At 46.6% G+C, this 23,171-nt stretch overlaps 1 protein-coding gene across 1 annotated transcript in view; it reads left to right on the top strand.

Annotated features, from left to right (window-relative positions):
• Positions 1–20,781: 20,781 nt before the first annotated feature.
• ALPL (alkaline phosphatase, biomineralization associated) overlaps positions 20,782–23,171 on the top strand; it is a 64,372-nt gene continuing 61,982 nt past the window's right edge. Inside the window, exon 1 of the mRNA XM_060141181.1 lies at positions 20,782–20,947. The gene's annotated coding sequence lies outside the window, so the exon portion shown is untranslated. The remainder of the gene's footprint in view (positions 20,948–23,171) is intronic.

The following is a 23,171-nucleotide window of genomic DNA, read 5'->3' as shown; positions in this document are numbered from 1 at the left end:
CCTCTCACTGTTGTGGCCTCTCCCGCCGCGGAGCACAGGCTCCGGACGCGCAGGCTCAGTGGCCATGGCTCACGGGCCCAGCCGCCCCGCGGCATGTGGGATCCTCCTGGACCGGGGCACGAACCTGTGTCCCCTGCATTGGCAGGCGGACTCTCAACCACTGCGCTACCAGGGAAGCCCTACATCGATTGATTTTTGCGTATTAAACCAATCTTGCATTCCTGGGAAAAGTCCCACTTGGTCACGGTATATTTGGTTTGTATTTGGTTTACTAGTATTTTGTTGAGAATTTCTGCATGTATATTCATAAGGGATATTGGTCGGTAGTTTTCTTTTCTTGTAATGGCTTTGGTATCAGAGTAATACTGGGCTCGTAGAATGAGCTGGGAAGTGTTCCCTCCTCTATTTTTTTGGAAGAGTTTTGGAAGGATTTTGGCTAATTCTTCCTTGAAATGTTGATATAATTTAACAGTAAAACCATCTAGTCCTGAACTTTTCTTTGCCGGAAATTTTTTGACTACTGACTCAATCTCCTTACTTACTATGTATCTATTCAGATTTTTTTAAAATTTACAATATTATTGATATATTAGTTTCAGGCATATAACATAGGAATACAATATTTCTATAGATTATACTCCATTTAAAATTATTATAAAATAATGGCTATATTTCCCTGTACAATATATTCTTGTAACTTATTTTATACATAGCAGTTTGTACCTCTTGATCTACCACCCCTATAATTGCCCCTCCCCCTCCCCCTCCTCTCTCCCCACCGGTAACCACTAGTTTTTTCTCTGTATCTGTGAGTCTGTTTCTGTTCTGTTATATTCATTTGTTTGTTTTATTTTTTAGATTCCACATACCAGTGGCAACATACAGTATTTGTCTTTTTCTGTCTGACTTATTTCACTAAGCATAATACTCTCTAGGTCCATCCATATTGCAAAGAGCAGAATTTCATTCTTTTTTATGGCTGAGTCATATTCCATTGTATATATATATATATACCACATCTTCTTTATCTATTAATTTGTTGATGGACACTTAGGTTGCTTCCTATCTTGGCTATTGTAAGTAATGTTGCTATGAATATTGGGGTGCATCTATCTTTTCAAATTAGTGTTTTCATTTTCTTCGGATACATAACCAGGAGTGGAGTTGCTGGGTCATATAGTGGTGCTATCTTTAGTTTTTTTGACAGTTTGTGTCTTTCTAGGATTTTTCCATTTCATTTACATTATCTAATTTATTGTCATACATTTGTTGATAGTATTCTCCTATAATCCTTTTTATTTCTATAAGTTTGGTAGTAATGTCCCCAGTTTGATTTCTGATTTTTAGTCATTTGAGTCTTCTCTCTTTTTTTTTTTTTTTCTTTTTTTTTCTTGGTCAGTCTAGCTAAAGCTTTGCCAACCTCTTGACAAAAAATTTGATCTTTTCAAAGAACCAACTTCTGGTTTCATTGATCCTCTCTATAGTTATTCTCTTTTTAATTTCATTTATCTCCACTGTGATCTTTTTTATTTCCTTCCTTATGCTTGCTTTGGGGTTAGTTTGCTCCTTTGTTTCTAGTTCTTTAAGGTGGAAGGTTAGGTCATTGATTTGAGATCTTTCTTCTTTTATAGTGTAGGGATATATAGGTATAAATTTCCCTCTGAGCACTGCTTTCACTGCATCTCTTTGTTTCTTTTTATTCCCAATTAATATTCCACTAGACATATATACCACATTTTTTTTAACATCTTTATTGGAGTACAATTGCTTTACGATGTTGTGTTAGTTTCTGCTGTATAACAAAGTGAATCAGCTATACATATACATATGTCCCCATACCCCTCCCTCTTGCGTCTCCCTCCCATCCTCCCTAACCCACCCCTCTAGGTGGTCACAAAGCACCAAGGTGATCTCCCTGTGCTATGCAGCTGCTTCCCACTAGCTATCTATTTTACATTTGGTAGTGTATATATGTCAATGCTACACTCTCACTTCATCCCAGCTTACCCTTCCCCCTCCCCATGTCCTCAAGTCCATTCTCTACGTCTGTGTCTTTATTCCTGTCCTGCCCATAGGTTCATTAGAACCATTTTTTATTATTTTAGATTCCATATACATGTGTTAGCATATGGTATTTGTTTTTCTCTCCTATGAAAAACTTCTCCTTTTTCATTTCTAATTTCATTGATTTGAGCCCTCTCCCTCTTTTTCTTGATGAGTCCGGCTAATGGTTTATCAATTTTGTTTATCTTCTCAAAGAACCAGCTTTTAGTTTTATTGATCTTTGCTCTTGTTTTCTTTGTTTCGATTTCATTAATTTCTGCTCTGATCTTTATGATTTCTTCCCTTCTGCTAACTTTGGGCTTTGCTTGTTTTTCTTTCTCTAGTCCCTTTAGGTGTAAGGTTAGATTGTTTATTTGAGATTTTTCTTGTTTCTTGAGGTAGGCATGTATAGCTATAAACTTCCCTCTTAGAACTGCCTTTGCTGCATCCCATAGGTTTTGGATCATCGTGTTTTCATTGTCATTTGTCTCTAGGTATTTTTTGATTTCCTCTTTGATTTCTTCAGGGATCTCTTGGTTATTTAGTAACGTATTGTTTAGCCTCCATGTGTTTGTGTTTTTTACGTTTTTTTCCCCGTAATTGATTTCTAATCTCATAGCATTGTGGTCAGAAAAGATGCTTGATATGATTTCAATTTTCTTAAATTTACTGAGGCTTGATTTGTGACCCAAGATGTGATCTATCCTGGAGAATGTTCCATGTGCACTTGAGAAGAAAGTGTAATCTGCTGTTTTTGGATGGAATGTCCTATAAATATCAATTAAATCTATCTGGTCTATTGTGTCATTTAAAGCTTGTGTTTCTTTATTAATTTTCTGTTTGGATGATTTGTCCATTGGTGTAAGTGAGGTGTTAAAGTCCCCCACTATTATTGTGTTACTGTCAATTTCCTCTTTTATAGCTGTTAGCAGTTGCCTTATGTATTGAGGTGCTCCTATGTTGGGTGCATAAATATTTACAGTAGTTGTATCTTCTTCTTGGATTGATCCCTTGATCATTATGTAGTGTCCTTCCTTGTCTCTTGTAACGTTCTTTATTTTAAAATCTATTTTATCTGATACGTGTATTGCTACCCCAGCTTTCTTTTGATTTCCATTTGCATGGAATATCTTTTTCCATCCCCTCACTTTCAGTCTGTATGTGCCCCTAGGTCTGAGGTGGGTCTCTTGTAGACAGCCTATATATAGATGTGTCTTGTTTTTGTATCCATTCAGCTAGCCTGCGTCTTTTGGTTGGAGCATTTAATCCATTCACGTTTAAGGTAATTATCGATGTGTATGTTCCTATCACCATTTTCTTGTTATGGGTTTGTTTTTGTAGGTCCTTTTCTTCTCTTGTGTTTCCCACTTAGAGAAGTTCCTTTAGCATTTGTGTAGAGCTGGTTTGGTGGTGCTGAATTCTCTTAGCTTTTGCTTGTCTGTAAAGCTTTTGATTTCTCCAGCGAATCTGAATGAGATCCTTGCCGGGTAGAGTAATCTGGGTTGTAGGTTCTTCCCTTTCATCACTTTCAATATGTCCTGCCACTCCCTTCCGGCTTGTAGCGTTTCTGCTGAGAAATCAGCTGTTAACCTTATGGGAGTTCCCTTGTATGTTATTTGTCTTTTTTTCCCTTCCTGCTTTCAATAATTTTTCTTTGTCTTTAATTTTTGCCAATTTGATACTCTGTGTCTCAGCATGTTTCTCCTTGAGTTTATCCTGCCTGGGACCCTGTGCACTTCCTGGACTTGGGTGGCTATTTCCTTTCCCATGTTAGGGAACTTTTCCACTATAATCTCTTCAAATATTTTCTCAGGTCTTTTCTCTCTCTTCTCCTTCTTGGACCCCTATAATGTGAATGTTGTTGTGTCTAATGTTGTCCCAGAGGTCTCTTAGGCTGTCTTCATTTCTTTTCATACTTTTTTCTTTGTTCTGTTCTGCAGCAGTGAATTCCACCATTCTGTCTTCCAGGTCACTTATCTGTTCTTCTGCCTCGTTATTCTGCTATTTATTCCTTCTAGTGTATTTTTCACTTCAGTTATTGTATTGTTCATCTCTGTTTGTTTGTTCTTTAATTCTTTTAGGTGTTTGTTAAACGTTTCTTGCATCTTCTCGATCTTTGTCTCCATTCTTTTTCCGAGGTCCTGGATCATCTTCACTATCATTATTCTGAATTCTTTTTCTGGAAGGTTGCCTATCTCCACTTCATTGAGTTGTTTTTCTGGGGTTTTATCTTGTTCCTTCATCTGGTACATAGCCCTCTGCCTTTTCATCTTGTCTCTCTTTCTGTGAATGTGGTTTTTGTTCCACAGGCTGTAGGATTGTAGTTCTTCTTGCTTCTCTGTGCCACATCTTCTTTATCCATTCATCTGTCAGTGGACACTTAGGTTGCTTGCATGTCCGGGCTATTGTAAATAGTGCTGCAATGAACATGGTGGTACATGACTCTTTTTGAATTATGGTTTTCTCTGGGTATATGCCCAGTAGGGGGATGGCTGGGTCATATGGTAGTTCTATTTTTAGTTTTTTAAGGAACCTCCATACTGTTCTCCATAGTGGCTGTATCAATTTACATTCCCACCAACAGTGCAAGAGGGTTCCGTTTTCTCCACACCCTCTCCAGCCTTTACTGTTTGTAGATTTTCTGATGATGGCCATTCTGACCAGTGTGAGGTGATACCTCATTGTAGTTTTGATTTGCATTTCTCTAATGATTAGTGATGCTGAGCAGATTTTCATGTGCATCTTGGCAATCTGTATGTCTTCTTTGAAGAAATATCTATTTAGGTCTTCTACCCATTTTTGGATTGGGTTGTTTGTTTTTCTGATATTGAGCTGCATAAGCTGTTTGTATATTTTGGAGATTAATCCTTTGTCAGTTGCTTCATTTGCAAATACTTTCTCCGAGGGTTGTCTTTTCATCTCGTTTATGGTTTCCTTTGCTGTGCAAATTAAGTTTCATTAGGTCCCATTTGTTTATTTTTGTTTTTATTTCCATTTTTCTAGGTGGTGGGTCAAAAAGGATCTTGCTGTGATTTATGTCAAAGAGTGTTCTTCCTACCTTTTCCTCTAAGAGTTTTATAGTGTCTGGCCTTACGTTTAGGTTTTTAATCCACTTTGAGTTTATTTTTGTGTATGGTGTTAGGAAGTGTTCTAATTTCATTCTTTTATATGTAGCTGACATTTTGTTTTATTTTTATTTTTTTCAGGTTGAGATTTTTTCTTTGAAAATTATTTGTGCATGTTCTTTCTACTTTAAAAAAAACATATTTTATTCATCTATTCGTCAGCTGATGGACATTTGTGTTATCTCCACCTTGGGGCTATTCTGAATATGCTGCTATGAACATTTATGTACAATTTTTGTGTGTGGGTGTATACGTGTTTTCAATTCTCTTAGGTACTAGGAGTGAATTGCTGGGTTACATGGTAACTCTGTGGTTAAACTTTGACAGAATTTAGCATTGATACAATAATATTAGCTAATGGAGACATAGTCAAATTTCCTCAGTAGTACCAACTATTCATAGCTGTGGCATGGAGGTAAAATTCATATACGGTAAAATTTACAGCTCTAAGGTGCACATTTCAATGAATTACAATAAATATATACATACCTGTGCTACCACCACTCCAAACAGAATACAGACCTTTCCATTACCCCGAATGTTTTTCTTTCCAACAACTCCCCCTCCTCCCTCCACATCTATTATGAATATGGTAATGATAGCTCTGGGGATGGTCATAAAAGACTAATATTTATCTCAAGAATTTGCAAAACACATTCTTTCACGTTTTTAACTTGGAGGCAGACTGGGGAACAGGGGAGATCATGAGCATTGGAGTTAAATAGAATATGCTCTTATCCTAACTCTACCATTTATTGGCTGTGTACTATGGGTGGGTTACCTAATATCTTTAAGTCTCAGTTTTCTCAGATGTAAAATTGGTGGTTCGTGAAAATTAGTTAGAACAATGTATCTGAAACACCTGGCACCATGTGGGCACCTTCCAAACATTAATTCCCTCTCCATTTCCCACTCCCTCTTCTTTATTTGATTCTCAGAACAGCCTTCATACGATCGTTTATTCACTCAACTACTGTGTGTCAGGTGCTAAGCTCTGGGACAACAATGTGACTTTAAATAGCCACTGTCCCTCCCTTCATGAAGGTTACAGTCAAGAAGATGATTAATCAAATAACCACATTAGAGTAAGGTGAAGAAGTACCCAGTGCTCTGAGAGGGTATAATGAGGCCCTGACTCTCTCAGGGCTGCTGATCAGAGAGGGCATCAAGGAGGAGGTGACCCTTTAGCTAAGAACTTAGTAAATAGGACAGAATGAAGCAAGGCTTTGGGGGAGTAAAGGATGGCTTTCCAGGAAGAAGAAACAGGATGTGCAAATGCCCTGTGGCAGGCAAGAGCATGGTGCATTCAAGGAACCGAAGGAAGGCCCAGGTAGCTACAGCAAGGACCAGATGTGGCTGAAGGTGGTGAGGGCCAGACCTCACAAGGCTCAGGCAGCTGTAGTTAGAAATCAGGTCTTTAGCACAGGAACATGATATGATCAGATCTGCCCTGAGAAGAGAGAGCAGTGTCACATCCTGAGACCATGGGGAGGACCTGCACTCATCTTGGTGAGGAACTGGTTTCCTGGAGCAGGATGGTGGTGGTGGGCATGAAGGGGAGTGGTCAGAAATATTTAGGGATTTATCAGGTAAAACAAACAGGATTTGGAGATGGTCTGGACATAAGGAGGGAGAGCCAGGGAGGACACTGGTGTGAGCCATGGATAAAAGGCAACGCCAGTGAGGTAGGAACTCCTAGTGGGGACCAGACCTGAGGGGTCAGGAGACCATTCTGAGCTGAACAAGCCAAGGTTCTGCGAGGTAAAGGGACTGGTTATGGCCAGATGGCAGGATGAGGTGGGGATGGGTGGTAATGCTATTCTGAACACCTGCTGCGCCTGAGGAAATTTCCAGCTGGCGTGTAGGGGTGGGGTGGGGAGTGGAGGTGGTAGTTAGAAATGCTCCATTGCTTAAGATCTGGGAGCATTCTTGTCTGGGCATTCTGGAATCAACTTCACACCTCAGATGGACGACAGAGCCAGCGAGAACGAAGCCAAGAAACTGTTTCCTAAGAGCACAAGAATATCCTGGCAGTAGCCACCCGGCTGACAGTGCACAGTGCCTGGTACACAGTAGGTGTTCAGTAAGCAACGGCCCTCTGCTGAGGGGGGCCCAGAGCCTCCAGGCTGGGGGCCTCGGGGCTGATACTCTACCCAAGGCAGGAACTAGGTATCAGAACAAAGAGGTCAAGGTTGGTTCTGAAGCCCCCAGGGCTCGGAAATTTGAAAAGATGAAATATAATTGCCGAAGTTGAATTTCAAGTTCCAAAACACCTCCCCCGCTCCTGGGTGGTGGGGGAAGAGATAAAATTCCCAAGCTGGGAATGTAACTCCATCCTATTCAAACACTTGGCAATTTGCCTCAAATTAGCAGCGAAAGCTGAAAATAGGCAGAAAGCAAACATTGGCTGGAGGCCACAGGAAAAGTGGCAACAAATTATTGTTCTTTTAAGAATTACAAATACCAAAAGGCCAGTTCATGGATTGTGTTGGGGCGTTGTTCTCCCAGAAAAGAGGTCGGCCTCACCCAGCTCTCCAGACCCTTTTGGGTCACACCAGGGTGAGGCAAGTGGGGAACTTTCACCCCAGCCCTGCCCTGCTTGTAAGACCCTGGGACCTAGTGGCAGTTCAAGATCGTGAAGCTCCATCCCCCACTCCTACCCATAGGCTCTTCCACCTCTCACCAAGTTAGAAGTCTGAGGGAGGACCTGGCCCCTGGGCTGTCACAGCCCTGGCAGGCTGCCCCTGTGCTCAGGGCACCCAAAACATAGACATATTTACCGTGCACTCGATATACGTAAGACATTCTGCTAACAAGGACATCAACCCACCTCTCTCTCCCAGGGAGCTCACAGCCTCATAAAAATGAGGGAGGGAGATGCAAGAGGGAAGAGCTATGGGGATATATGTATATGTATAACTGATTCACTTTGTTATATAGCAGAAACTAACACACCGTTGTAAAGCAATTATACTCCAATAAAGATGTTAAAAAAAAAAGGACCCATAATCACATCTGGGGTGGTATCCAGATGTGATCTTGAATAACCTCAAATCACAAATTGAGAAAGCTTTCCTTTTTCAATTTTATTTCACTCTCCCTGGGCCAATACATCACCACCACCTCCCCACCACTTGTTAAAAGCCTTTGGCAGGCAACAGATTCAAGCTAGAATTCATTGAATCTATGGTCATGGTTAGCTTCTAATTATGGCAAATGAAATTGGTTTCCCATTTGAAATAGTGATTTAATTCTAAAATGAATCTATTGGAATTTAGAAAAATGTAAGCGTGCACCCACTTGAAGAAGCGTATCAACCAGTAATAGCACAGGTGGTGACCCACACAGGCCAACAGCTACCTGGAGGTAAGCAAAAGGAAACAAGCTGTCTCCGCCCAGCCCCACAGACTCTTGGCTATCCCGTGGAATCCCTGTCCCACCTATTTCCAAAATACTCCAGAGAATGGAGGATTTTCCTTTCGGTCTGGGATCAACTCAACCTGCTTGGGATAAAGAGCAATTAACAACCTTGGTATTCATTTCTGCAGGGACTGTTTTCCTCCCTCCAACCCCTCCTCCTGGGAAAAAAAGTTAATATAAACAAAGCCACTTGGATTCAACTAGTTAAGTGTTGTTTGGGTGAGTTGAGCGTTGTTTTGCAACTACGGTCTTAAGATATTTTAAGAGATGGTGATAAGAAAACAGACAGGGCCGTCCACCCAGAGAAAGAGAAAAGCGATGATTTGGGGCCACCGGTTCCAAGGTTGCGGACCCGAATTCCAGCACCAGGGCCCGCTTTAGACGTTTAGTTGTCTGACCACTGTGGTGCCCCTTACTACCTTCTTCCCGTGTAATTTGAAATATAAATAACATTAAACCACAAACACCTAACACATATGCCAAAGTTAAAATTAGCTTATATTTCCATATTTTACACTTACTGATGGCAGAATTTGAACAGGATTGTTGAAATGAACTTCTGTTCTCGGGTATTGTTTGGACCGGGGGTGTTTCTTCCACTTTTCTGGCACCCTGGCCACATTTTTTTCACCTAACCACTAGCTGCTAAGGGAGGGTGCGTGTGGAGCAAGATGAGGTGGGAGTGTGACCCGGCCCAGCCCAGGGACTGCCGCTGCACCTAGGCTCAGGATGTTGCCATGTCACCTGTCAGGATCACTCTGTGCTGTCAGTCTGACATCAGGCTTTTAGCCAGCCAAACAGGAACCTGTCTCATCTCACAGGCACTAGCTGGATTCTCAGCAAGCAATCATCAGTTTACGCCACACAGACTCTCTGTGTTGGGGACACCAAGAGATCAGGAAACAGGTGTAGAAAATGGCCCAAGAATAAAGAATAAAACAGTCTACTATCCACTGTCATAACACACGGTAGCAATGAGATACCTCATTTCTGGACCATCAGAGCAAGTCGGAGCCTGAGACCATACCTTGTCCAACCTTGTCATTTTATAAATAAGGAAATAAGATTTCGGTGTTAACAGTGTCTCCTGCCAAGGAGGAATTAGCATGTGTGTAATTTAATCATGGGCAGGTCCTAGCACACCATGGGCTCAAAAAAAAAAAAAATCATCACTGAATTCAAATAAATCTTCTGATATGCTGCAGGAGAGAGGAAGTTGGAACCAGGTCTTGGTTGAGCTACTTACCCGTGGTGGGAACGTGGTGGGGAGAGAGGTGGCCTCTAGGGACTTCCAGTATTGCAGTGGTTAAGAATCCGCCTGCCACGGGCGGATTCTTAACCACGGGTTCGATCCCTGGTCCGGCAAGATCCCACATGCCACAGAGCAACTAAGCCCGTGGGCCACAACTACTGAGCCCGCGTGCCACAACTACTGAAGCCCGCATGCCTAGACCCCGTGTTCCACAACAAGAGAAGCCACTGCAATGAGAAGCCTACGCACCGCAACGAAGAGTAGCCCCTGCTCGCCGCACCTAGATAAAGCCCACGCGCAGCAACGAAGACCCAACGCAGCCAAAAATAAATAAATAAATAAAATATATATTAAAAAGAGAGAGAGGTGGCCTCCGTGGCAGATTCTAACCCACCTCCCTCCCAGTGAATGGTTGCTTAGTGTACAAACAACTTCTGCATCTAATTAAGTGCAGAAGCACTGAGAGTGGTGCTTCGGAGGAGATATTTTCCTCAAAGTCCTACTCTGGCCCCACTTTGACGTGCCATGACCAGCCCAGCTCTGAGGCATGGAGAAGGGCCGTGCACACTGGGGATCTTCCCCTTCTGCCCCCAGGGATGCCATGCCCACAATCTGGAGTTGGCAGTCATAACGATTGTTTCTACTGGCCATTTTGGCAAAGTTGCTTTCTGTCCCCTCTCTACTGGGGGAGGTCAGGTGGCGTTGGGACAAGGAGAGTATTGTGGCACCAGCCATTGTTCTAAGTGTCCTTAAATGGGTGTTTCTGGTACACGCTCTATGCACACATGTCCATGGGGCTTTAAGTAGGAGAAATAAGGGGGTGGGTTAGGTTGTGGCGTCTTCTCTCCTCGGAGAAATAAGGAAGTTGGATTATTTGTTTTAGGGAGAAGTAAGGAAGTGAATTTTTTCTGGGCAGGGCACGTTTGGTGACATGAAACAAAACCTTGGGTGGAGGGCATTGTGAGGCCATATTGGAATTTCCAGGGAGCTCCATGGGCCCAGAAAAGCTAAACGCAGCCAGGTCCCTCTGGTGCTGGACATGCGAACTGGAGAGTTGGAGACTGAAGCTACCTGCCCAGTGTCTTGGGCTGCAGGTCTCTCTTACCTCAGTTTCTTTCTGAGCAACTGCTCCTTTCTCCTCTCATCCAGCGGACACTCTCCACTTGCTCAGATTCCACATAGCTCCACATGGCCCCTGGCACCCAGGAGAACCTGGCCTTCCCTTTCTTGTGGTCAACAACTGCCCTCCCATTAGTGCTTCTTGGTTCAGATTCTGATTGATTGTGGAGTCAGGGGACAAGTCTAGGGATTGGCTGAACCTGAGCTGATCAGCTACGTCCAGAGGGGTGTGTGTGTGTGTGTGTGTGTGTGTGTGTGTGTGTGTGAAGGGGTGTGTTGTGGTGGCTACCTAGAGTAACAGATGCTGTGGTAGGGTTTCCCCTGGGATGAGGGATGCTGCAAGCAGGCCCTCTAAGTAAGTGTGGTCGAGTGGGAATGAGAGTTTGTTCTCTCAATTTGAGAACCAAGGAGCAAACGTGGTTTGTAACAGAAGGAAGTGGGATGATAGCCTCTCATCATCTGAGTGTACAGACCCCTTCACAGGCCAGTCCCCAATTCTTTAAGAGCTGCCATGTTGGCACTGCATGACCCCGACCCCATCCATAGTTGACTGGACCAGGAGTAGACATGTGACCCAGACGGGACTATCCAATTTTCTCTCCTGGGCGCTGGCACTGCAATGCCTCAGTGCACTTGCCAGATAGCCCTGGGGGGCCAGGTCCTGCCGCAACGACTGGCAAGAAGAGAAGGTGGGTCTGCAGGGAGGGCAGAGTGAAGCAGGTACAGAGAGAAGAAACTAAGTTTGAAAATGGTCTGAATTGGTGACTGATCAAATCCCTGCTTCTAGTCACTGTGGAAAACGTATGGAGGTTTCTCAAAAAACTAAAAACAGAACTACCATATGACCCAGCAATTCCACTCCTGAGTGTATAGCTGAAAAATAATGAAAACACTAATTCAAAAAGATACATGCACCCAATGTTTATAGCAGCACTATTTATGATAGCCAAGATATGGAAGCAACCTAAGTGTCCATCGACAGACGAATGGATAAAGATGTGGTACATATATATACAATGGAATACTCAGCCATAAAAAAAGAATGAAAATTTGCCATTTGCAACAACATGGATGGACTTGGAAGGTATTATGCCAGGTGAAACAAGTCAGACAGAGAAGACAAATACTGTTTGATATCTCTTACATGTGGAATCTAAAAGATAAAACAAACTAATGCATATAACAAAAAAAGAAACAGACTCACACATATAAAGAACAAACTAGTGGTTACCAGTGGGGAGAGGGAAACAGGGAGGGGTAAGATAGGGGTAGTGGATTAAAAGGTACAAAGTACTATGTATAAAATAAATAAGCTACAAGGTTATATTGTACAGCACACAGAATTTAGCCAATATTTTACAATAATATAAATGCAGTAAAACATCAAAAATTGTGAACCACTATGCTGTACACCTAAAACTTATATAATACTGTACATCATCTATATCTCAATTAAAAAAAGAATTGAATACAAAGGCTTTTGAATGTTTCCCCCAGCCAAAAAAAAAAAAAAAAAATCCCTGCTTCCAGTCGCTTCTGGAACCCTGGCTGCCTACCTTCATGACAATCTTCCCTTTAATAAATTCCTCTTTGGGGCTTCCCTGGTGGCACAGTGGTTGAGAGTCCGCCTGCCGATGCAGGTGACATGGGTTCGTGCCCCGGTCTGGGAAGATCCCACATGCCGCGGAGCTGGGCTGGACCCATGAGCCATGGCCGCTGAGCCTGCGCGTCCAGAGCCTGTGCTCCGCAACGGGAGAGGCCACAACAGTGAGAGGCCTGCGTACCGCAAAAAATAAATAAATAAATAAATAAATTCCTCTTTTCTGTTAGTCCAGCAGGAGTGGTTTTCTATTGCCTGCAACTAGAATACTCATTAACACATATATTTAATAAAATAATAGCTGATATTTATTGAATGCTTATTATATGTCATACACTCTCCCAAGGGGTTTAATATAGATTATCTTACTTAAACCCCTCAACAACTCTGTAGGGGTATGTATTATTATTCCCATTTCACAGCTGAAGAAACTGAGCACAGATAGGTTCACTTGCTCAAGGTCACACAGCTAGTGGAGCCAGATCTGACCGCAGGTCATCTGGCTTCAGAGTCTGGGCCACTGTCCATTATGACAGCCTTTTCATTTGAGACTGCTGGGAGGTGGGGACTCAGGCCTTTTGAGCTCCCCCTGCATCACATGCTCATTCCAGCCCTGCACCCACACAGAAAACTCAAGCTGGAGGAGTTGGCCTCTGAGGGGGAGTGCTTGCCCTCTGCCCCCTGCCCTGCCTACCCCACCCCCAGAAGTAGAGGGAGAGTCCAGAGTCCCTGGGTTTCCATGACACTGCACTTTGGGGTGGTAAACATTAAACCCATTGGTCTTCCTTCCTCTGAGTGCCCAGAGACCTCTGGAACCACCTCGAAGGAGGCTGGAAAGGGGACAAGACTGTTCAGGAGGTGCAGCATGTGGTCACTCTCACCTTCCAGAATTGCTTCTGGGCACTTCCTGAATGACCAGCAGCGCATCCTCTCTCCCACTTGAAGCCACCATGGTGAGGGGCCTGGGCTGGGAATTGCACCCTGGCTGCCTGCTCCTAACTTGATCTCCAAGCCTTGGATTTGTTATCTGTAAAATGGGGGTTATAATAACCCCTACCCAGAGGAGAAAATAGGATAATGGGAAAATGTTTATGTATTAAGTGAGAAAAGTGGGGGCCTTTGTGCTTTCCGCAATAAGTGAGAGAAACCATGTCCTGATTACATCACTGAGCCACTGGGAAAAGCCTCACCTAAATGTAGACTTTTTTGTTTCCTATGTATCCTACAATTGCATTCTTAGAGTTTTTGTTTTGTTTTGCTTTTAAATTGGGAAAGATAAATACCAAGGTGTTAAATTGGATATCCCTGTGTGATGAGACTACAGGGTATTTTAATTTACTTTTTATTTTTTGGATTCAAACTTTCTGACATGAACATGGATGATTTATGTATTTAAAAATATATCTTATAGGCTTCCCTGGTGGTGCAGTGATTGAGAGTCCGCCTGCCGATGCAGGGGGCACGGGTTCGTGCCCTGGTCCGGGAAGATCCCACATGCCGCGGAGCGGCTGGGCCCGAGAGCCATGGCTGCTGAGTCTGCATGTCTGAGCCTGTGCTCCGCAGCGGGAGAGGCCACAACAGTGAGAGGCCCGTGTACCGCTAAAAAAAATATATATATATATATATATATATATATCTTACTTTACACATATAAAATATTTTTATTATTATTTACTTCAAAGTGCTTTGGCAAGTACAGAGCCCATAAATGTAGAGTGTGAGTACTTGTCCAGGTCCTAGAGTCATGTGTGGGGGACATTTGTGAGTTGCCTCTCCCACATCCACTTCCCTCTTCTCCTTTTGGAGCAGATTGGGTAGGTGGAAACCTTATCCCATCTCCACAGGTGGGCCTGGGTCGGCTTAAATCAATCATTGTGGTGACTGGATTAGGGAATCCGTGATGGAGGTTTGGTGCACGAGACTTAATTCCAAGGCTTGTGTTTGTCTGGGGAAACAGATTTCCACGTTTTTGATATATTATAGGGGACACACATCCATATGTCACCTGGGAACCTCCACCTGGGTGAAATTGGGGCCAAAAGAGAGGAAAAGGAGCTGAGAAATGGAAAGAGAGGGAAACCAGGTCCTGATTACATCACTGAACCACTGGGGAAAAAAGCCTCTCCTGAATGTAGACTTTTCTGTTTCACAAGCCAGTAAATTTCCTTTATTTTCAAAACCGGTTTGCGAAGTTAGATTTTGTTATTTACAACTTCCTAACTATGAGGAAACAGGGACCTGAAGTGGGATAGGGCAAATAATAGACCCTGTGGTGCAGAACTTGTGGGGCTGAGGAGGGAGGTATGGTGTAGGCGGAGCCAGGGCTTCTGCCTGGGAGGTTGGCAATTCTCAAAGAGCTGGTGGTGAAGAAGTCAGTTAGGCTGTAGTCGGAATCTTGGAATTCAAACCAAGGTACCTCCAAGGCTGCTCTTTTGTGAGACTTGTGGGAAAATTTCAGGATTTTGGAGGTTGTTCATGTCTTGTAGTCTTTAGTAAATTCCTACAAGAGACGTGCGTGGTTCCTTTGAAACTGGCCTGTTTGAAAGAAGATAAAGAAGAACTAGACACTTTAGACCTGAGGTCTGTGATCCAAGTTAACAGTGAGTCCAGGATCACAGCCAAAGAGCTGAATTTTCCATGCCCAGCTATATTTAGTGTAAGCAGAGGCAGGAGGCAGGGGACTTGGCAGGAGATAAAGCTGAAGACCCCTCAGGTCCTTCCCAAACTCATCCCGTTAAGCATTCTTTGTCTGAGATGATTTTTTTTTTTTTTTTTTGGCTGCGCCAAGCGACTTGCAGGATCTTCGTTCCCCAGCCAGGGATTGAACTTGGGGCGCAGCAGTGAAAGTGCTGAGTCCTAGCCACTGGACCACCAGGGAATTCCCAAGCATTCTTTGTTTGACAAGGAGACCCAACTCCTCCTCTCACGCTTCTGCTGGGATGCAGACTCTGGACAAGAGGTCAATTAGCAATATCTCTCCACACCTGCTATGGCTCTGACACGTCAAGGAAGAAGCCATCCATTAAACCAAGGGCAGGGGCATGCACTGAGCCCAAGGTTAGTTGTCAGGAGATGAATATCCCCAGGTCATGTCCTAGACACAGATAAGTGGCAAAGTCTCCATGTATTTGGCTAAAAGCAAATAGGTCAGACACCTACTGAGCCTTTTAGAACATTGCTAAAGTAATCCCCAATCTGCCCATTATCAGCCTGCCATTGCCCAAGGCCTAAAGTATTCTTGGGTCCCCAAATTTGCATCTAACAGGAAGTGGGATGCTAAAGTGGTACAGCCCCCAGGGAGAGCATCTCCAAGGCCCATCTCAGGAGTGTCCATCGAAGACAGGGAAATGGATGGACAGACTGATGCACAGCCAGGAGGATGGGTGGATCTTCAGGAAGGTTTTATCAGTGATGATAAAAGCCATTATATGCATGGGGGAGAGGGGGGCGAGGGTGGAGGAGATCTCTCCGCCGTCCTGCGTACGGCCAAACTCTCTTTCTGCTTATTCAGAATGGCTTCCTTCCTGCCTTCATTCTGGAAATGCCATGGAACTGCTATGGCTGGGCCTGCCTGAATCTGCCCTGACCTCTGGAATCCAGCCCCCAGCAGACAGCCTTGACCCTTCCTTTTGGCCTGCAGCCTTCTCCGGGGCTGAGAAGAGGAAGCAACATGCTCCCTCTTGGAGCTTCGAGCCTGCTCACAAGTCCCTTTAGAAATAAAGGGCAAAATGGGGACACTGTTCCTCGGACAATGGGGTTTTCTCACAGGGTGGGCTGCCCAGGCCTTTGTGAGGAAGACTTCCTTTAATTGCAGCCGGGGCTGGAGGACACCCTCCGGTCTCGGCCTGAGCACTGAGCTGACTGCGGGGTGGGGGGGTGGAGGGGGGGGCCTGGGACTACAGATGGGGCTGGAAGTGTGCTTGAGTTAATACTGCCTGAGAGATTGGCCTAAGAGAGAGAAGACGATGGCTGAGCGAGGGCAAGCCTCAAGACGGGACAGCACAGGGACCAGGGCAGGACTGGGGCGGGTGGGTAAATCTAGGCCTGGGGCTGCAGCCAGGGCTGGGAAGCTGGGAAGAGGCTTGGGGGTTAGAGCTGGTCCTGGGAGAGCATGTTGTATACTGCTCAAAGCACAGGCTTTAGCCATGGGCGGCCTGGGTTCTTCCCTGACTGTCTGGGTGGTCTCAGGCAGGCCCTCTCTCGGCTTCCATCTTCGCTCTGATCCCATCTTCTCTCCCCTGAACACTCTATTTAATGCCACCATCTGGCCCCCTTGGCACTCCTCCTCCCCCTGTATCTGTGCTCGTTCTTTACTCATTCCCTTAACATCTTCTCATTTACTATATAATTTACTTAATTATAATGTTTATTGTTTATCTGTCTTCCTTAACTAGAATGTCAGTTCCATGAGGACAGAAATCTTTATCTTGTTCACTTGTGTCCCCGGATCCTAGCACGGTGCCTGCCACTGAGCAGGCATCCAATAGATATTTGTTGAGTGAATAAAGTTGTTAAGTCTCTCTGAGCCGAGAGCTTTCTCATTCGAAAAGCGAGGATGAGGGCTTCCCTGGTGGCACAGTGGTTAAGGATCCGCCTGCCAATGCAGGGGACAGGGGTTCGAGCCCTGGTCCAGGAAGATCCCACATGCCGAGGAGCAACTAAGCCCGTGAGCCACAACTATTGAGCCCGCGCGCCACAACTATGGAAGCCTGTGTGCCTAGAGCCCGTGCTCCGCAAGAAGAGAAACCACTGCAATGGAAGCCCGTGCACAACAAGAAAAGTAGCCCCTGCTCGCCACAACTAGAGAAAGCCTGCATACAGCAACAAAGACCCAACGCAGCCAAAAATGAAATAAATAAATTAATAAAAAAAAAGAAAAGAAAAGCGAGGATGACATTAATGATGCTGCCTCGGTGTTGCAGGGAGGAGCCAATGAGATCTCGCCTGTGAAGAGCTTTGCACCCGGCTGGCGGGCACTTCTGCAAATGACAGCTCGTATATGCCTCAGTTTCCTCATCTGTAAAGTGGGAATAAAAGTTGTTGTGAGGGTTAGCTGGATTAATATGTACAAAGCCTCATATTAGGTCAGAGCCTCACATGAGGTCAGCGTTCAGTAACGCTGGGCAGTACCACCCTTAGTTCCTTCCATCTCAGGCTTTTGGGTCCTTGTTTTATTGAGTTGAAGGAGAGGCTGGAGGTGACTCTGGGAGTCAAATCGTTGAACCTTTGGTTATGCTTAAGCTTAAGATAAAATGATCCCTCAAATCCAAGGCTTAAAACAGACAAAGGGTTTCCAGACTCCCTCCTCTTTAAATATCTCCCTAGATTTCAGGCGCTCCATCCTCCAGCGCTGGGTCACAGCTGACTCCTCGATGCCACCCATAAATAGGCCTTGGAGTTTTGTTCTTCTCTCTCCATCCTTTCTCCTTCATCCTTCACCCTGAGGACCTGACATCCCTGTGATCTCCATCTCAGTCTTTATCCCTGTAGGAACCTCCCCAGGATTAGTGGAAATGAGAAAACTCTGAGCTCCTGGGTCTTTTCACCTCTAACTCAGTTTCTGATGCCTGGTGAGCTTCAGACCTTGCTCAAGGCAGGGGGCTCATGGCATGCATTTAATAAACATGGAGTGAATGAATGAGTAGGAAAAGCCCCAGCTCTGACCCTGACCATTAGGTAACTAACATCTCTGGCCTTCGGTTTCCTCATCTCTAATGAGGGTTATAAATGCCTTCCCTGTCCACCTTAAAAAACTGTTGTAAGAATCGAATGAGATCATCAGCTCTTAGAATAAAGGGAGCTTGGAGGTCACGCAGTCCAATTTGCTTATTTTTTCAAGAAGGAAACAAATCCCCAGAGACACGGTATGCGTAGATGCAGAGAAACCTAATATAATGAACTGTTTTCTCACAGCTGAGTGGTCCAGGAATCCTGGAATTCTAGAGGTTGTCCAGTCCAGCCAGCCAGAGGAAATCTAGGCCTGGACAGGGAAAGAGATTGCTCAGCTCACCCAGGAAGCAGAGCTGGAAGATGGGGCTCCTGGTTTCCAGTTCGGGCCTCCTTCCTGCTGTGTTGACAGCACCAGGAGGGCTGGCATCCAGGGAACAGGGGAGGCAATGGCTGCTGGGTGACTCCACCTCAGTTGAATTCTTGGGGCACAGAGCCCAGGAGCAGGGTAGGGAGAGTGAGGGAGGAAGGTAGCAGGACTGGCAAGGTAGTGGTCCGTCTTGCTCATAACCAATCCCTGGACTCCCAAGGTGGTACCTGGGGAAAAACCATCGACACACAGGAGGCCCAATGCTGGCCACGTGGTGCAACCAGAAGTGTCCATCCCCCCAGCCTTGGGGAGCTCAGAAGTCAGGGGCAGGCATGGGGGCCCAAGACTGGTGAAACGGGGTCCTTCCAACTCCCTGTTGCCTCAGCCCCCCAGCCTCTGTTCAGGCTGGGACAGGCAGACCTCCCATACCTGGGGATTTACTCACTGAGGATGACACCATCTCAAGCCTCTTCGTATCCCTAAATCCTTCCTTGGAGTTTGTGAGCAATTACAGAACCCCTCCCACGTCCTGGATGCTTTCACCCACAATTTCTTATGCAAAAGTGTTGTTTCCCAAACTTGATTCATTTACCACCTCCATGATTTTTGCCATAATAATCTAACCCACTGAATACATAAATAAATAATATTTAATGAATGTTTTGCTTCACTTTCTAAAAACATAAATTTATGTCAAAAAAGAAACTTCATATCACTCCTGTAAATAAAGAAGCAGTATCAGTTGCTAAAAATACAAGAAAAAAGAAAAATAAATACATTCTTGGTTTCTGGTGCCAGGCCCCAGCTCTTGTTCCAATTATACTGACAAGCCGCCTGCATGTTCTCTCTGGACCTCTGTTTTCTCCTCCCTAAAATGGGGTTGTTGGGAGATAAAGTATGCAAGATGCCTTGCTCTGAGCTGGCATGGAGTAGGTAAGAGAGAGAATTCTGGGCTGGTATTGGTTCTGCTGGTGCTGACACCTTCTCTGCTCTGCTCTGGCCTCAATCCCCTCCAGTCCCAGCTCCAACCCCCTTTATCTAGAACTTTAGAGTTTCCTGTGCACTTTTCAACCCTGTCTCATATTAATCTGCCTCTCAGCATGTGATAAGGGAAGCCAGGGGAGATCATGTCTGCCTATTAAGGGGCCGGCCATGCCACAGGGCTCAAATGATTTGCCCAAGGTCACCAGGGTGGAGTCTTGAACCTGGGCTGTCTGTTTCTACTGCATGGGGCGTGTTGGCTTCCTCCTCTGGTCACCCAGGAGACAGGTTCTCAGGATCTGGCTGGGATGCAGTCTGCAGGAACCCTAGCTGGCTCTAAGGAGAAAAAGGGAACAGTCCCTGTCTAGGAGAATTGGCCCTGTCCTAGGGGAGGCTCCCCTCCCTGAAGCCACCCCCTTCTAGGTCTCCCTCTGCTTCCTCAGCCCCTAGCAAAAGACTCAGCCCAAGGGCAGGGGAGAGAGAGGCAGGCTAGTGGTCTGGTTGGAGTGGGAAGGCGAGAGGGAACAGTGAGGAGAGTCAGAGACACAGGTGCACAGAGACGGAGAGACAGGCTCGTGGACAGAGATGGGTAGAGACAGAGACCCAAATAGAGACAGGTTGTCAGACACAGAGGCAGACACACAGAAAGGGCCAGACAAGACAGAGGGCGCGAGAAAGACAGCCACAAAGAGACACAGAAGGAAGTTGGATCCAAAGCTAAAGACAACCCCAAAGAGTCATGCACAGAGACGGAATCAGAGCTGGAGCTCGTGGAGAGAAAGTAGAGAGAGAGAGAGAGAGACAGAGACAGAGAGAGACAGAGACAGAGAGAGACAGAGAGACAGAGACAGAGAGAGAGAGACAGAGAGACAGAGACAAAGAGAGACAGAGAGACAGAGAGAGACAGAGAGACAGAGACAGAGAGACAGAGACAGAGAGACAGAGAGACAGAGAGAGAGACAGAGAGAGAAGCGCGGAGGCGGAAAGAGCAGGAGAACACGGAGACAGTGGCACCCCAGCCCTCCCCAACCCCACGCGGGACCCGAGCCGAGCCGGGGCGCGGGAAGGGGGAGGGTGCCCCACTCCCCGGCAGGGGGCGCCCTGGCCACGCTGCGGACCGGCGGGCATCGCTCCAGCCGGGGCCGGGGGCGGGGCGGGGGCGGGGAGGGCCGGAGCCCCGGCCGGGGGCGGGGTCGGGAGCAGGGGAGGGCTGCCCCGGCCGCGCTCGGGCACCGTGGTCGCCTTTATAAGCCCGCGGGGGAGTTGGCCCCGGTAGCGTCGCGCTCCCGCCACTCCGCGCCTTCCGTCCCAGCGCACCGACCTCTCGTCACTTGTGCCAGGACAGACCTTCGCCCACGAACTCTGCGCAGGTAAAGACTCGACGCTGGCTCCAGGCTCCCCGCGGCCCCAGGGATGTGGTCGATTCCCCGGCCCCTCCCACATCCTCCCCTCGCCTGGGGACGGTGGCGAGGTCGGATATCAGTGGCGGGGCAGGGACCTCTGCGCCCCGACACCTCCCAAGGCAGCCCATTCGGAACCCCCCAGCCACCTGTCCCGCTCCCGTGCTCGCGTGCATCCGAAGCTCCCGGCGGGCGCGCTGGGCCGGGCTGGAAATCAGACTTGGCGCTCGCCGAGCCGGCGAGTCAAGGGGACTGCTCTCGCGACCGCTGCTGCAGCCCTGGGGTCTCCTACCTCCGAGGCCGCTGCCCAAGACCCCCACCTTCAGTCTAGGCATCTCCTCCCGGTGCTCCGTGACTGAGCGGCTTCTACGGAACCCCCTGTGTCCGAGATCAAGCGAGTCAGGTTGCCCACCCAGAACTGCCAACCACCTAGTAATCTCTAGATCTTGCCACAGTAGTCGGGGAGGGGGCTGGTCTGCCTGGGTGGGCTCCAAAGTACTTTGGGCCAGAGCTGGGAACAGTAGAGGGAGGGAGGCACTTGGGTCCGGGAGCCGCAGGGGGGTGGGAGTGGGGGAACGGACATCCGGCGTGTTGGAGTCTGTTTGGGAGTCCGGGGTGGCCACAGCAGCCTTAGGGCAAAGCTCCGGAGCCCGGGAAGCTGAGGGAGTTTGCGATCCATCTCTGGGCATGTGCAGGTGAGCGGATAGCTCAGGGTTGGTTCCCAAGCCTAGTCTTGATAAGAAAGTGTTAAATGCATGGTAACAATGGTGGGGCGGGAAGCTAAGGAAAGTCCCATCCTTCCCATACATTGCCCCTTCTGACCCTTTTTCCAAGCGTAATGGGATTGGGGGAGGGGGGGCTTTACAAAGGCCTGAGGGTGGAGGGGGGAAACCCTGGAGATCAAAAGGGGGCAATTCTCAGGCCAGAAAGGGCCTCTGGGCCCTGGGAAAGAAAGACTCCTCAGGTGGGCCGGGCTTCCCTGGTGAGCAAGGGGTTGGCTCCCACACCAGCAAAGATGACAGCAACTGTTTATTGAATGCCTACTGTGCGCCAGACTCCAACACTTCACATGCATCATCTTGTTTACAAATAGGAAGACTGAGGCCTGGAGAAGTTATGTAAATATGAGACCAGGATGTGAACCCAGACTCTAAACCTTACAACCTTAGCTCCCTGCTGCCTTTGTTTTTGTTTTTGTTTTTTGTTTTGCGGTACGCGGGCCTCTCACTGTTGTGGCCTCTCCCGTTGCGGAGCACAGGCTCCAGACGTACAGGCTCAGCGGCCATGGCTCACGGGCCCAGCCGCTCCGCGGCATATGGGATCTTCCCGGACCGGGGCATGAACCCGTGTCCCCTGCATCGGCAGGCAGACTCTCAACCACTGCGCCACCAGGGAAGCCCTTCCTGCTTCCTTTATGTGACCCAAGAGATGAGGGGCTGACCTTTCCTCTTCTGGCCCTGCTGGTGCTCAGGCTTACCTCCGCCCATGCTCTAGACCTGCCTTCTTCAAATCTTTAGTCCTCCCCACTGTGTTGTTTCCCCTACCACCACCACCTACTCCACTCCCTGCCCCTGCTCTTCTTGTCCCTTTGCCTCCTTTTTTCTTCCTGAACTTCATGCCTCTGAACTCCCTAAGCAGAAGAGGCTCCTGGACATGGCTTCCTAACTTCCCATCCCCTGGAGTAAGACAGACTTGAGTGATGGCCCCTGTCTGTATTTGTGGCCCCACCTGGAAAATAGGGAGTATGCCTCTCTCATGAGACTATTGTGAGGAATAAAACTGAACTGAGGCCAGAACCAAAATGCTATCTTCATTTAACAAATACTTATGAATGCACCAAGCCCTGTTCTAGGTGCTGAGAATGCAGCGGGTAAATTAAACAGCCATCTGGACGCTTGTGTAACAAAATGTTTTCAGGCTCTGAAATTGACACTTTAGAATTGGAATTAAGCAGTTCACAAGGAAGGAGATTAAAATGCAATAACATGGGTAAAACTGATCAGCCAGCCTTTGGTTTTCACTAATAGAAAAGGCAACCTAGCTGTGTGACCTGGGACAAATTCTGTTCTCTGTCATGCCCCAGTCTCCTCCTTTAAGTTGAGGAGATCAATAAATAGTATGATTAATGTATGCAAAGTGTTTAGCTAGTGTCTGTGCCTAAGAAAGTATTGTCTATAATCAGCTCTAATCTCAG

Source organism: Lagenorhynchus albirostris, chromosome 2, assembly GCF_949774975.1.
Source record: "Lagenorhynchus albirostris chromosome 2, mLagAlb1.1, whole genome shotgun sequence".
Taxonomy (NCBI): domain Eukaryota; kingdom Metazoa; phylum Chordata; class Mammalia; order Artiodactyla; family Delphinidae; genus Lagenorhynchus; species Lagenorhynchus albirostris.
Note: the sequence above shows the minus strand (reverse complement) of the source record. Positions and strands in the feature narration are given on the sequence as shown.